Source organism: Orcinus orca, chromosome 9 (genome assembly GCF_937001465.1).
Source record: "Orcinus orca chromosome 9, mOrcOrc1.1, whole genome shotgun sequence".
NCBI lineage: Eukaryota > Metazoa > Chordata > Mammalia > Artiodactyla > Delphinidae > Orcinus > Orcinus orca.
This window is the reverse complement of record NC_064567.1, coordinates 70,837,568-70,851,231: the sequence shown is the minus strand read 5'-3', so window position 1 is coordinate 70,851,231 and position 13,664 is coordinate 70,837,568. Positions and strand designations below refer to the sequence as shown.

General features: G+C 34.8%; 1 protein-coding gene and 1 pseudogene across 12 annotated transcripts in view; both read right to left on the bottom strand.

Annotated features, from left to right (window-relative positions):
* HDAC9 (histone deacetylase 9) overlaps window positions 1-13,664 on the bottom strand; it is a 547,926-nt gene that overhangs the window by 103,993 nt on the left and 430,269 nt on the right. The gene's annotated exons all lie outside the window — the stretch shown is intronic.
* LOC117203269 (casein kinase I-like) overlaps window positions 1-13,664 on the bottom strand; it is a 77,712-nt pseudogene that overhangs the window by 2,490 nt on the left and 61,558 nt on the right.

Genomic DNA, 13,664 nt, shown 5'->3' with positions numbered 1-13,664 from the left:
AACCGATAAACTATAAGCTAAGAATTTTTTTCAAATCTCCAATTTGAAAAATGAAGAATTACTAAATTAATAGAAAAGATAGTAAATTAATTAATACTAAATTAATAGAAAAGAATAAATCATCTTAAGGTTATTTAATATTTTCTCTAAAATATCCAATAACTGATTTTTTAAAAAATATTGAAGTGCCTTTTATTGAAGGCTCTTCACTGAAATGTGTAGAATCATTGCAGACTGGGAAGGCATATTTTTTTCTGAAAAAGTAAATTACTCAATTTGAATATGGCTAACATCAAAAATGGGAAATGCAAAAACAAGCAATACAACGTCAGTTTGATGACAATGTTGCCCAAATTTCACTTTAGTAATACAAATAAATATTCTTAGCTTATTTTCCACTGTTAATATTTATATCATAATGAAATAAAGAATAAATTAATCAAACTTGAAAAAATAATTTCTAGAACAAGAATACTTAAATTGATTAGTCCAGAAATACAATTCTCCCTGATAGTGATTCTGTTCAAGTTACACATGTTTACTGTTTCTTTAAGGTGCACTAATACATGGCATAAATGAAAAGAAAATAAATGCAAGAAGCAATCTGAGCTTTTATTTACTATTCTCTTATTCCCAGGGGTCTGAACAGGAAACAAAAATAACCACAAATGACTAAAATATCAGTAGGCCTTGAAATATCAACATTTAAGCTAAAGAAAGCTAACTTTTTAATCAAAGCCTTACTATTTTGATTTACTTAATTCAAATTCCCTCTCTGCAAATATGCTTTTGAATTAAGGAGTCATAACAAACCATAACACCAACATGAACTGTCAACTCATTTGTAATACCCACTTAGTTCTAAAGTATCGCAGTGTTTGCTAGTTCTTTACTATTTGAGAACCAAGTAGAAGCTTCACTGAGCTTCCTGCAGTATGGGGACAAAATCAAACCAATTTACGTGACTTCAAGGTAATAGGAGCTAAGAACCTAATCCATATCATTTTGTAATTTGAGACAAAAATTTAATCAGATATAATGATACCTGTAAATAAAACATTCAGTAGATGAGAAATGTTAATGCCGTGAAGTAGGGAATACAGGTATTTATCTAAAAAGTGTCACTTATTCAGCCATGTATACCACTTATCATCTAGGATGTACAGCAAACTGACCTCTATAAGAACTATGACGAAGGTGGGACAAACTGTCTCCTCCATATTTTTCTCTACAACTTACATTTTTTTCTAGGTTACACACAAGTACTAAATTATTACTATTTGCAAACAGCTAACACAACTTCCTTCTCATTACGAAAACTTAATATGTGAGGCAGGGGATTCCCCTCTGACTCCAGAATTTAGCTCATCAACTGACATGTAATGTAAGTTTAATAAATATTGGTTGAATAAATGATTCTCTCAGCAGAGACCTCACTCTAATAACACTTTTTTTGAACAAATTACATTTGTTTATTTGGCAAATAGACTTTTTTCAAAGAATATGTTCCCACTCCTCTATCAGGAACCCTTGTGTGCAGAAGTATGTAACCGTATTCTGTTTTGAGAGAAAAGAAGAGCTTTTATTGGTTTTGTGTACTGCCAGCAAGAAACAATTGCCTTTAACCTAAAAAATATTCCAATATTTTCTGAAAGCTTCAATGCTTAGTATATTTAAGACAAGAGCATATATTAAAAGTTGCAGGAAGGTATGGAAGAAAAAGAGCAGAAATGCCATGCATGATGCTTCTCTCATTTTCCTCTTCGATTTAAACCATGTCTTTTCCTTTTCTACTCTCTAATCTTCAGTCTTGCATAATGGGACTAGGACTTCAACCTTTTTTTCCCCCCTTCTCCAGATCTCAGTTGTTTTCTAAGCTCTGAGGAAATCTTTATTACAAAACAAAAGTCTTATAGTCCCACTAAAACGTTCTAATATAGGATTGCACTCACTTTTAAAAACAAAAACATTTCTTTATACAGCTGGACACTTTCTTCAAATAAAAACTTATGAATAGTCCCAACGTATAAAGCCAGCACGAGTGCAACTATTAAGTAGGAGCCAATATCCTACCCACTCACTTCCTCCCTGGCCTGTTCCCCTGGGAATCCAGACTCCATGGAATTCAACTGAAAAACACTGCTCTAACGGCATTATTTCTTTATTTGCTAAATTCAAATCAGAGGCAAATTACATTAGTCCTCTTTCAAAGAAAAATGCACTACTGTTTCATGGAATTATGAGAATTTGGAATGTATGATTTGGAAATAATAAAGTTTCACTTTGTACATACAATTTGGGGGTGAAAGTTAATGTTAAAAAATAAAAATTCGGGACTTCCCTGGTGGCACAGTGGTTAAGAATCCGCCTGCCAATGCAGGGGACACGGGTTCGAGCCCTGGTCCGGGAGGATCCCACATGCCGCGGAGCAACTAGGCCCGTATGCCACAACTACTAAACCTGTGCTCTAGAGCCTGCGAGCCACAACTACTGAGCCTGCGCCTGGAGCCTGTGCTCCGCAACAAGAGAAGCCACCGCAACGAGAAGCCCGCGTACCGCAACGAAGAGTAGCCCCCTCTCGCCGCAACTAGAGAAAGCCCAGGCGCAGCAACAAAGACCCAACATAGCCAAAAAAGAAAAAAATCATCCAAAATTGCACAATTTCAAACCTAGCCAGATAAATGCATTGGCACCCGTGTTTATGTTATTGCCACATGGTGGCGCCACTCTTGTTCATAAGTAGAAATACCCACTGTCCTTTGTCAGAAGTGCTTCAGAGATGAGTTTTAAAATAATTATGCAAGCTTGGAATTATGCAAAGTTTTCAGGCCTTGAGCATTTTAATGAAACGTGACTTCCCTCTGCTGATTCCAAATTTAGCTCTCTAAACTTGGGTAAGAACAAAGACTAATACCATATTGTTCATTGGTCTGGAGAGTTGTTTTGCTTTAATTTAAATTATGGAGCCAACACCAATATAGCACTTACTATGTGCCACACACCGTTCTGAATGCTTTAAAAGAAATGTTAACTCATTTATCCTTCTTCACAACACTGTAAGGTTGTGCTATCTGGTAACCCACGGGGTAGACACAATTATGAGCTTCACTTCACCAATGAGGAAAATGTAGGCCACAGAGGAAACTGGCCAAGGTCACGTGGCTACTTAGTGGTGCAACAGGAATTAGAACATACAGCAACCAGCTGCAGAGTCTATGGTCTTGGCCACTCCACTATTATTCTTCTTGACTTCTACAAAACAGGTATCCAATTTAATTTCTACACAGTTCACCTTGAAGTTTGCCTTGCTGTAAATGAGAATGAAAAGTTTTTTGTTAAAATAATATTACATATGTTTTAGAGGTAAAAGGAAAGCATTTGCTTGTAACAGCCGATATATACCATAGAGAAATGTGTAATGGAACACATTTCTGCATATTTTAACACATTGGTGAATTTTCAGGTGTTTCAATGCTCTCTTTAGAAACAATTCTGTATTTAGGAATTGCAAATTTAGTGTTTCACTCTTTTCTTTTAGCTACAGAAATTTCTGTTGAGTCTATACAATTTTTAAAAATTCATCTTACTCTCTAATCTGAAATCCACTAACTCACAGGTAAAGACAGCCTAATAATGAAGTTATTATTAGTACTTGATTAACTAAATAACATTGGATTGTTTCAGAAAGAGATCCTGAATCATATTAACTGTAAACTGTTAATGAGACTTGAATGTATTGTTCATAAATTTTTAGATTACTTTTTTAATTGAAGAAAGCGAGCAGTAACAAAAAGGAAGAGGCAGCTGTTTTTTGACAGTATGAGAAAAGATTTGACAGGATAGACTGTGGTAGTTTATCTTTTTCTTATTTCAGAGGTTTTTTTGGTTCATGATTCCTTGTGCATTATAGAAGATGATCACTAGCCATTAAGGCACAACTTGTTAGGTAAGTGGAAGGGTCTACCTAAAAGAAGAGCCTAAAATTGTCAGAAAAATCTAATTTTTTAAAAATATATAAAGAGAAATCAATGTGACAGTATATGTGCCTTAAAGATATTCATAATTTGGTATAAGAAAATGTAATAATTTTTCTCTTCTGTTTAATTAGACTGTCATTAAAATTTCTATTCCTGGTAGAACTCATAGTATCTGTTTATAGAAATAGGCTGTATTCAGAGAACTGTCAGCATTACAGAATGCTTCTCAATATTTTAAGCACAGCTTTGAGATAATCAGTCTACAATTTGAAGCAGTATATACAATTTGTACAAACAAAAGTATAAGAAATAATTTAAAGCATTAAAAATGAACATAACTGTGTAGAGCCGGGGTAAGCAAACTATGGCCAATTCCAGCCTGCCTCCTGTTTTTTTACTGCCTGCTACACATGAATGATTTTCATATTCTTAAATGGTGAAAAAGTAAAGAGAAAAACCTTTCATGACATGTGAAAATTACGTGAAATTCGAATTTCAGTGCTCACAAATAAAGTTTTATTGGAACACAGTCACACCCATTCACTTATTTATTGTCTATGGCTGCTTTCACACCACAAAAGCAGAGTTGAGTGTGACAGAGGCTGTACAGGCTGCGAAGTCTAAAATAGTTACTATCTGCCCTGACTGAAAAAGTCTGCCAAACCTGTGGCAGAGAATCTACATCTACTTTTTATTCTCATACAGTGATACCTCCCATTGACAATCCAATGCCTAAGCTACCTCTCTACTCTCTACCCTACTGGTATAATGTAGAAGGTTAAAAATTACCATAGCTTATTTCATCTAAAATAAAACATAATTAGGAAGCAGATTACGCTGACAAGAAAAATTCCATGTAAAAGTAGCTCTAAGTATTTTTATTGGACTAATATATTAGTTTTAGGCTTTGTTGCTTGCTCTTCGCATTAAGCAGTTAACTAGAAAACAAAAATATAAGTAAGAACGATGACATTTTAAAGTGAGGGATGTATGCTGAGCACTAGCTACAATTTTTGCATGGAGTTTTTTCATTTATTATACCAATCATTATTCCCCTTTTACAGGTGATGATAATGAGCAATAGACAGGCTAGAGTGAAAACTTCCAAGGTCACATACACAACATTTTTTTAAGTGCTACTTTTTTTTATCTTGCTTACTTAAAATCATGGTAAATATTAACTTCGAATGAGGCTAAATGAAAGTCACTGTATCATACTCCATATTAAAGATTCAGGTGGCTTCTCCTTCTAACTTATCTCTTTTCTATGAGGAAAGATAACAGACTCTGCATGTTAGAAGCTAGATCTAGAACAAATATTTGTTCAATTGAAATTTCTTTTACTAAAAAGAAAAGGACACAGACTGCTCCCATCTGTGTAGCAGTTGATATATGATTCCTCATACTACACACACACACACACACACACACACACACACACACACAAGGCCAGTACATCTTACAGAAATCAACATGTGAACATTTGAGTGAGTTTAGGAAAGGAATGTTTAGAAATTACAGGATATTGTGTTTATTTGACGTTAAAATTTTTGTTAATAATGTGTGGGTTGATTTAGTTTGTATGGAATATTTTAAAACCTTGAGGTTTTAAAGAAACAGCACATGTACCTCAAAGCTACAATAATACCTACTACAAGGTTGGCTATTATATCCTAGTGATAGATCTGCAGCCAAACCACTAAAGAAATGTGGTGCCTCAAACAAAATAGACTTACTAGTTAGGCATTGTAAGAAAAAAAAACCTTATGGAAAAAAATAGTTACCCAAATGTCCTTCCAGATATTAATGTAATTTTAAATTAATGTAACCCAAGATTATAGGAAATATATTGCTAATCATAGAGTTTACCACAGCCATTCTGAATCCACTGGTTTCATTTTATTTTCCACAGAATTCGTAATATAACTTAGATCAGATGAGTTGAGATTCAACAACTTGAGAACTCATTTATTACACAGAATTTTAAGTTCTAGTTTTTTTTTAAATGCTTTAACTCAGCAGTTTGGTATCTATAATCCTTCAAATTAAAAAAAAAGTAAATATTACCTTGGTTAAACAAAAGAGAACAAAAACACATGAAAATTTTCTTTATCCTAAGAGAAAAGACACTTTTATAGTGGTTATTCAGGTTTCCTCTCCCTGCTGGGGTAGAGGGAGAGATAAGGAGACAGAATCCCATGTGATTCCTTAGGTCAGTGAGGAAATTCAACCTGCCACGTTAGGCATGCTTCTCTAAGATTTATGGAGGTCATTCAGTTGGGTTTATTCCTCTCAAGGTAAATTTGGCAGGATGCAGGATTTAGTCAAAGTCAAGGTTCAGAAATTTCTGGGCATGTCTGGAGAGCAGGTGGGGCTGGCACAACAGATGTCCATTTGCATAAATGACTAAGTCACCTCCTAAGAAAAACTCATCTTCAGCAAAGAGGAAGCCAGGCCTGACACACGTGACCTGATAACCAAGCCTCAGGGCCTGAGTGATTCTGATTCTCAACACAAGGTGCATCCCTCCTCTGTCTACTCTCACCTCCAGGTCCCAGGGTGCAAACCTAGATCCCATCTTCTATGCTGCTCTGAAAATGCTTTCACCAAACTCATCAGTAACATCAAATTGTTAAAACCAAGCCTTGGTGTTACTTGATTCTCACAATCATGGGACACAGTTGTTTTAGAGAATAGATAAATGAATTGATCTATCAGTCCATCTTCTTTCAATCACTGGCTAATACCCAAGATCCTGCCAAAGGAGAGAAGCAGAACATGGCAGAAAGAAAACTGAGTCCTTGGTTCTAATCTTCATCACTCTACTTCTACGGGCCTTGGGTTCTTCATGTATAAGACAAATAAAAACTAAGAGGCTGAAGTAATGATCTCAAGGCTTGTTTTAGGGCCAAGGCTATTCTTTCCCAACCTTCAAATATATAGAATATATATTAGTCTCTATTAGAAAGTCTGTCTCATGAGATAGGCAATTCCTGTTGCCTTCATTGACTTCTTTGGGTAAATCAACAACCAGCAAGGCAGGGTCTGACCATAGAGAAAGCAAGGGGTCCTAGGAGGAAAGAGAGGGATGCCTACCAAATAGAAGAAAATGACAGAGAATGGAAAGCAGGAACTCCCTTAGAAAAGCTTTATCTAATTAAAAATTATCCTAGGGCATGCCTTGCCTGAGATATAAAACTCAATTATGGTCAAAATTATTCTATTCCCTGATTGTGGTGTATGGAAACTTCTCAAACCTTCCATTACAAACAGCAAAACACACTTTCCATTTTCTATTTCAAAGAACATATTTATTTTCCTACAAGAGTTGTTTCTCAGTGAGGTATAGTGAACACAGTATTTACATTTTGTTTTATTAATTACTTATGAAAGTAAGAATAAACATTTTCCTCAAAAGTGCTACTACAGAGCAATACAGTACTCGATTTGACAAAAATCAGAAATATTATTCTGATCCCATGAAATGTAATGGATAGTCAAATGTGCCCACATTGCTTAATAAGGTAACAGAAAATTGCCAGTAATTAGGAAGAAGAAAACCAACTAAAGTTGAAAAGTAAAACTGAAAAAAAAAAATTACCCACAATTTAAATATCTTAGAATTCCTTTTTTTGGTTAATGTATAAAAATAACATTACCTGCAAAGGTTTATACAAGTAAAATTACCATCACACATCAATTTACTTATTTTAATTATTTCAGTGCATTTAGATATGAACTAAGCTTTGGGTTTTTTTTTTTTCCTAAAAGAATCGTCCTTTTTTTTCCCTCTACAGAAGTACCCTAACTGTCCAAAGCATTTGGTCCTGTTCAATAGTTAAAGAACTCTTTTTTTCTCCTCTCTCTAATTTGGCTTCAAGTCAATGCTGTTTTTCTCCTTCCAACTGTTTTGGACATATGCTGGCCCAACTAACAATGGTAAACACAGCAAGCTGTCTCTGATATGGTGCTGATTAAGTCATCTTGTGAGCAAGCAGAGTTTGGATGTTAAGATGCTAAGAAAAAAACTACTTTCAGAAATTCTCCTCCCTTTGAAAAATATTTGGATTTTCAATTTTCAATTATATGATAAACAAACCATGGGATACTTTGAAAATACATTCACTCAATGCTGGCCTAGGCATCTGAGAAAAATAGAAAACGAAAACATGGTTCTTATATTCATGGATTTTACAGTTTAAAAGTATAAGGGAAAAGCACAGGGAAGAGTGGAGCCCAAACATGGGCTTAAAAATAACTTTCTAAAGAATGGCACTTGCATGTCTTGCAAGAAAAAAGGTATAAAATTAAAATCATGAATACTTTGAATTGCATTTTTATATTCTATTAGTAAAATATTAGTACAAAACTAGTACCTTACATCAAAAGATTTAGGAATAGAGATCCAATGAATACCATAAATGTGGTACAAAATAATTGGAAGGAATACAAATATTGTAGAGTACATAATTGTTATTCAGAATGAAAAATTATTTTTAAATATTGGCATCTCAGATTCTGTTTTTGTACATGTGAATCGAGCACTTATTTTTTACTTAGCTTAGATAGCTAAGTGCCAGCTTCCCCTCATTATGCAAACAGATAAAACCAAATTGTTAAATAAAGCCAGAAATACAATTCTTCTCTTAAAATACATACATATTTGGAACCCTAAGAGGAATAAGCAACTCAAAAACGGGACCACCTCAAACTTAAGAAAACTGTAATATTTTATTTAACACCAAAGCGCTCACCAGGTTAATACTATCCATTATTTGACAGATGTGAAAGCAAGACAGATTAATTAATTTATAATCATGGACAATATTTTTTCAGTTTTACTCTTAAAACTTAACTCAGTTTTCTTACCGCTAAACAATGCAGGCCCCAAAAATAGAAAGGTGAGGAGTAATAACTAGTTGTTGTTATCAAAAGATTTACAATCTAAGCAGGGTGGGTATCTGAGGGAAGAAATGGTGAGAAAACATACAAAAGTATAGAATATGATAAAGTCTACACTTAACGATCTGAATAGATAATTAGGGATGTTGATGGGTGCAAATTTTTGAGAGTTTTCTCTATGAAATGTGTTGTGCTAAGCACCTTAAATACATTATGAAATCGCAGAAATAGCAACAATTCTTTCTATACGGGTCATAAGAAATGCTCCTGAGTACAAGATATTAAGAGGATGGTGGATGGAGAAATAACTAAAAAGCTAACAGCAACAACAAAAGCAGACAAGAAGATAACCATTGAATAACTAAGGTACCGAACACAGAATAGAAAGGGATGAATTTAAGAGATGTCTTCAAGGTACAGTCAGCAAGACCGGAAGACCAACTGAATGAAACAACTAGGAATTCTTTAAAAAAAATCACTGATATATTTAGATTATGGTAGCATTGTTACAGCAACACTGAACTTTTTTGTTAATTTTAAAATTATAGGGCAAAAGAACATATAATTTTATTTTCTTTAAAGAGGCAAAATCTTTCAATGGCAAAAGTGGGGAGCACATAAATGGCAATAAACTATTTTGTAGTCATCAATATGTTTTCTAACTGTACAAAACCATATTATAATATATTTAGAAATTCTGGGAAACTTTTGATCAGCAAATACAATCAAACTAAGTAAAAGGTCAATAAAAATAATCTACACATCAAGAAAGAATAAAATTCTTAGGCAGAAATTAAACAAAATAACTGCAACACTTGTACACTGAAATTATAAATCATTTTGGAAAGAAATTAAATGAGATCTAAATAAATGGAAATACATCCCATGTTCATAGATCAGATGACTTAATATTACTAAGATAGCAATATCCCCCAAATTTATCTGCAGATTCAATGCAATCCCTATCAAATTCCTACTTTTGCTTTGTTTATTTGCAGAAACTGACAAGCTGATCTTAAAATTCATATGAAAATGGAAGGGACTCACAATAGCCAAAACATTCTTGAAAAGAAAAAACAATATGGAGGACACACTTCCTGGTTTTAGAACTTACTACAGAACTATAATAATCAAGACACTGGCATAGAACATGTGTATATATCAATGAAATAGAACTAAGTGTCTAAAAACAAAGCTTTACATTTATGGTCAATTGTTTTTTGACTAGAGTGTTAAGACAGTTCATGAAGAAAGAACAGTATTTTCAACAAATTGTGCTAGGACAACTAGATATCGAGATGCAAAAATAATGAAGTTGGGACACAGACATGAGAACGGACCTGAGGACACAGCAGGGTAAGGGGAAATTGGGACGAAGTGAGAAAGTGGCATGGACTTATGTATACTACCAAATGTAAAATGGATGGCTAGTGGGAAGCTGCTGCACAGCACAGGGAGATCAGCTCGGTGCTTTGTGACCACCTAGAGGGGTGGGATAGGGAGGGTGGGAGGGAGACTGAAGAGGGAGGAGATATGGGGATATAGGTATACGTATAGCTGATGCACTTTGTTATATAGCAGCAACTAACACAATGTTGTAAAGCGATTATACTCCAATAAAATAAAAAAAAATGGAGTTGGAACCCTACCTTCCACCACACACAAAAAATTAACTCAGAATTGATCACAGACGTAAGTGTACAGCTAAAACTATAAAATTCTTAGGAGACAACACAGGAGTAAATCTTTGTGGCCTTGGATCCTGGCAATGGTTTCTTAAATAACAAGATCAAAAGCACAAGGAAAAAAAAAAGATTTACATTAAAGTTAAAACTTTTGTGCTGAAAATGATAACATCTATACAAAGAATGGGGGAAAATATTCACAAATTATAAATCTGATAAGGATCTAGTATCCAGAATAAATAAATTTGTAAGAGTTAAACTGAACAACAAAAATACAAACAACCCAATTAAAAAAATGGGCAAAGAACTTGAAAAGACATTTCTTAAAAGAAGATATACAGGGGCTTCCCTGGTGGTGCAGTGGTTGGGGGCCCACCTGCCAATGCAGGGGACACGGGTTCGTGCCCTGGTCCAGGAAGATCCCACATGCCGCAGGGCGGCTGGGCCCGTGAGCCATGGCTGCTAAGCCTGCGCGTCCGGAGCCTGTGCTCCACAACGGGAGAGGTCACAACAGTGAGAGGCCTGCGTACCGCAAAAAAAAGAAAAAAAAAGAAAAAAAAAAAGAAGATATACAAATGACCAATAAGCACTTGAAAAGATTCTCAGCATCATTAGTCTTCAGGGCAATGCAAATCAAAACCACAATGAGACACCACTTCACACCCACTAGAATGGCTATAATAAAAAAGACAGATTATACCAAGTATTGACAAGCACTTATGACCCAGCTATTCCACTCCTAGGTATATACAACGAGAGAAATGAAAAACACATCCAACAGAAAAACTTGTACAGAAATGTTCACAGCAATATTATTCATAATAACCAAAAGACAGAACAACCCAAATGTCGATCAGTCGATGAACTGATAAAATGTGGCATATCCATCCAAGCGAGTATTACTCAGTAATACTAAATAGTAAAAATAAGTGGAGTACTGATACATGCCAACATGGATGAACCTTAGCACCACTATGCTGAACAAAGTAAGCTAGCCACATAAGACTAGATATTGTGTGATTCCATTTATACCACATGTCCAAAATAGGCAAATTTACAGAGACAAAAAATAGATTAATGATTGCTTATGGCTGGGAGAGGGAAAGTGGGAATGAGAAATGATTGCTAGTGGGTATGAGTTTTTTTAGGGTAGACAAAAGTATTCATAGATTGTGGTGAGGGTTACATAACCCTGTGAATATACTTAAAAACACTGAATTATACATGTTAAATGAGTGAATTTTTATGATGTATCTCAATTATGTTGTTAAAATAACTGAATAAAAAATTTTAAATATACTGGGATCTAGAAATAACAAAAAGTTAATATATAGAACAAAATATTTCTTCATTTCGGAAATATAAAAGACAATCACTTGGGAACTGTTATATTTCCAGAAATATAACATACAGAAATTTTAAATTATGCAAAGTGAAAGTTGCCAATGCCTTATTAATATTTTCCCTTAAGCTATTAAGATTATATTTTTAATTCAATACATACTATCGCCAGCTTCTTTGGAGCAGAATGTGTGAAAACACGGACTTAAAATGCCACCACAGTATTGACTCCATCCTTTTAATCAAGGCATCAGACTTTTCACGTGATCGAGAAAAATGATTCATTTTCTTGTTCCTTTTCCCCCCTGACACTTTAGGTTTTCTGGGGCTAACTGATACAGTATGAAGGAACACATGTGGTCTGCTTCAAGCCTCCAATTTCTTAACTGAAAAGCCACTTTCTTCCCAATGCCTGAACAAGAGGATAAATCAAGGTTAAGGTCCAAGCAAAACTCCTAAATGTATACTCAGACGGTTCAGGATCTTCCCCCTTGCCCCCTACCTTCTCCTTAACAACCCTTTTCTTCCCACCCCCTTGATGTTTCCTCTGTGACACTAGGTGAGCTAAGTCCCATGGTCCCCACACACTCATGTCATCAATGTAAATATTTCACCTTTGTCCATTTCCCCACTAGCAAAACAGAAAAGGCCCTCAGCGAGGTTGCTTTATTTGTGCATCCACTCATTCCACAAATACATTCTGTTTATTAAGTGGCAATCACTGAACCGAGTGACAAAACACTGAACAAAGCACTAAGGTGGGGAGAAAAATAAACATTATTCAATTACACTACAGTGAGGAAGCATGATATCAGAGATACGCACAGGGCACCGTGGGCATGCTTTACACAACAAAGTTTTGGAGCTGGGTATATGCAGGAAACTTCAAGTAATTATTGCCACAGAGGCACACAAAGGATGTGGATGGCAGAGTGTTGAGTGTTGAGAGGAGGAAGTGGAAGCTAATATTACATGACAAAGAGTTTGAGACAAAAAATTAATATTTATTGAGTGAATACTCTGTTACAGAAGCTGTACTACCGCCTTTCAATCTATTTTGCTCAGTTAATTGTCCACAACTCGGTAAGGTCTTTAGTATTACGATTTCCATTTTACAGACGGAATACCAAGATTTAGCACAGTTATGTTCCATACTCAACATTTCTCAGCTGAGAGGTAACATACATGGAAAGCTAAGTCAAATCAGTCTGAGCACAATTAGGACATTATTTTCTATAAATTATCCACATGACCTTTAAGATTTCTGCAAATGTTAGGCAAATTAATTTTTAAGTAACTAATAAATAAAATATTTGCTCCTTGGTAAGGCAGAGTGATTGGGATATTCAAGCACAAGGAAAATGCACTTGTCATTATATATTATTCTACGTATTTTAGATGTCATATCATGTTATGTATTATCTATTCAAGTGAATGAATAATCAATCGAAATAAATACAGCACAATACCTGTATTTATGGATCACCTCTGCTAGTCTCTGGTGTCTAAGCTTATATTTAAGTAGGGCAGCTAGCATTACTGGCTCCGACAAGCACGTACGAAACAAACAGACTTTAGACTGAGATATTTGGTTGAAAAAGTATCTCACAGACTACATTAAAGTTTTTCAAAAGTTATATTCCCAAAGCTGTTACTAAATAGTTGTCTCTACTTTGGCTGAGACCCCAGGAAAATGAGTATCAACTACTCCCACATTCTAGATCACCCATGTAGGAAGGCAAAGGTATAAACAAAACCA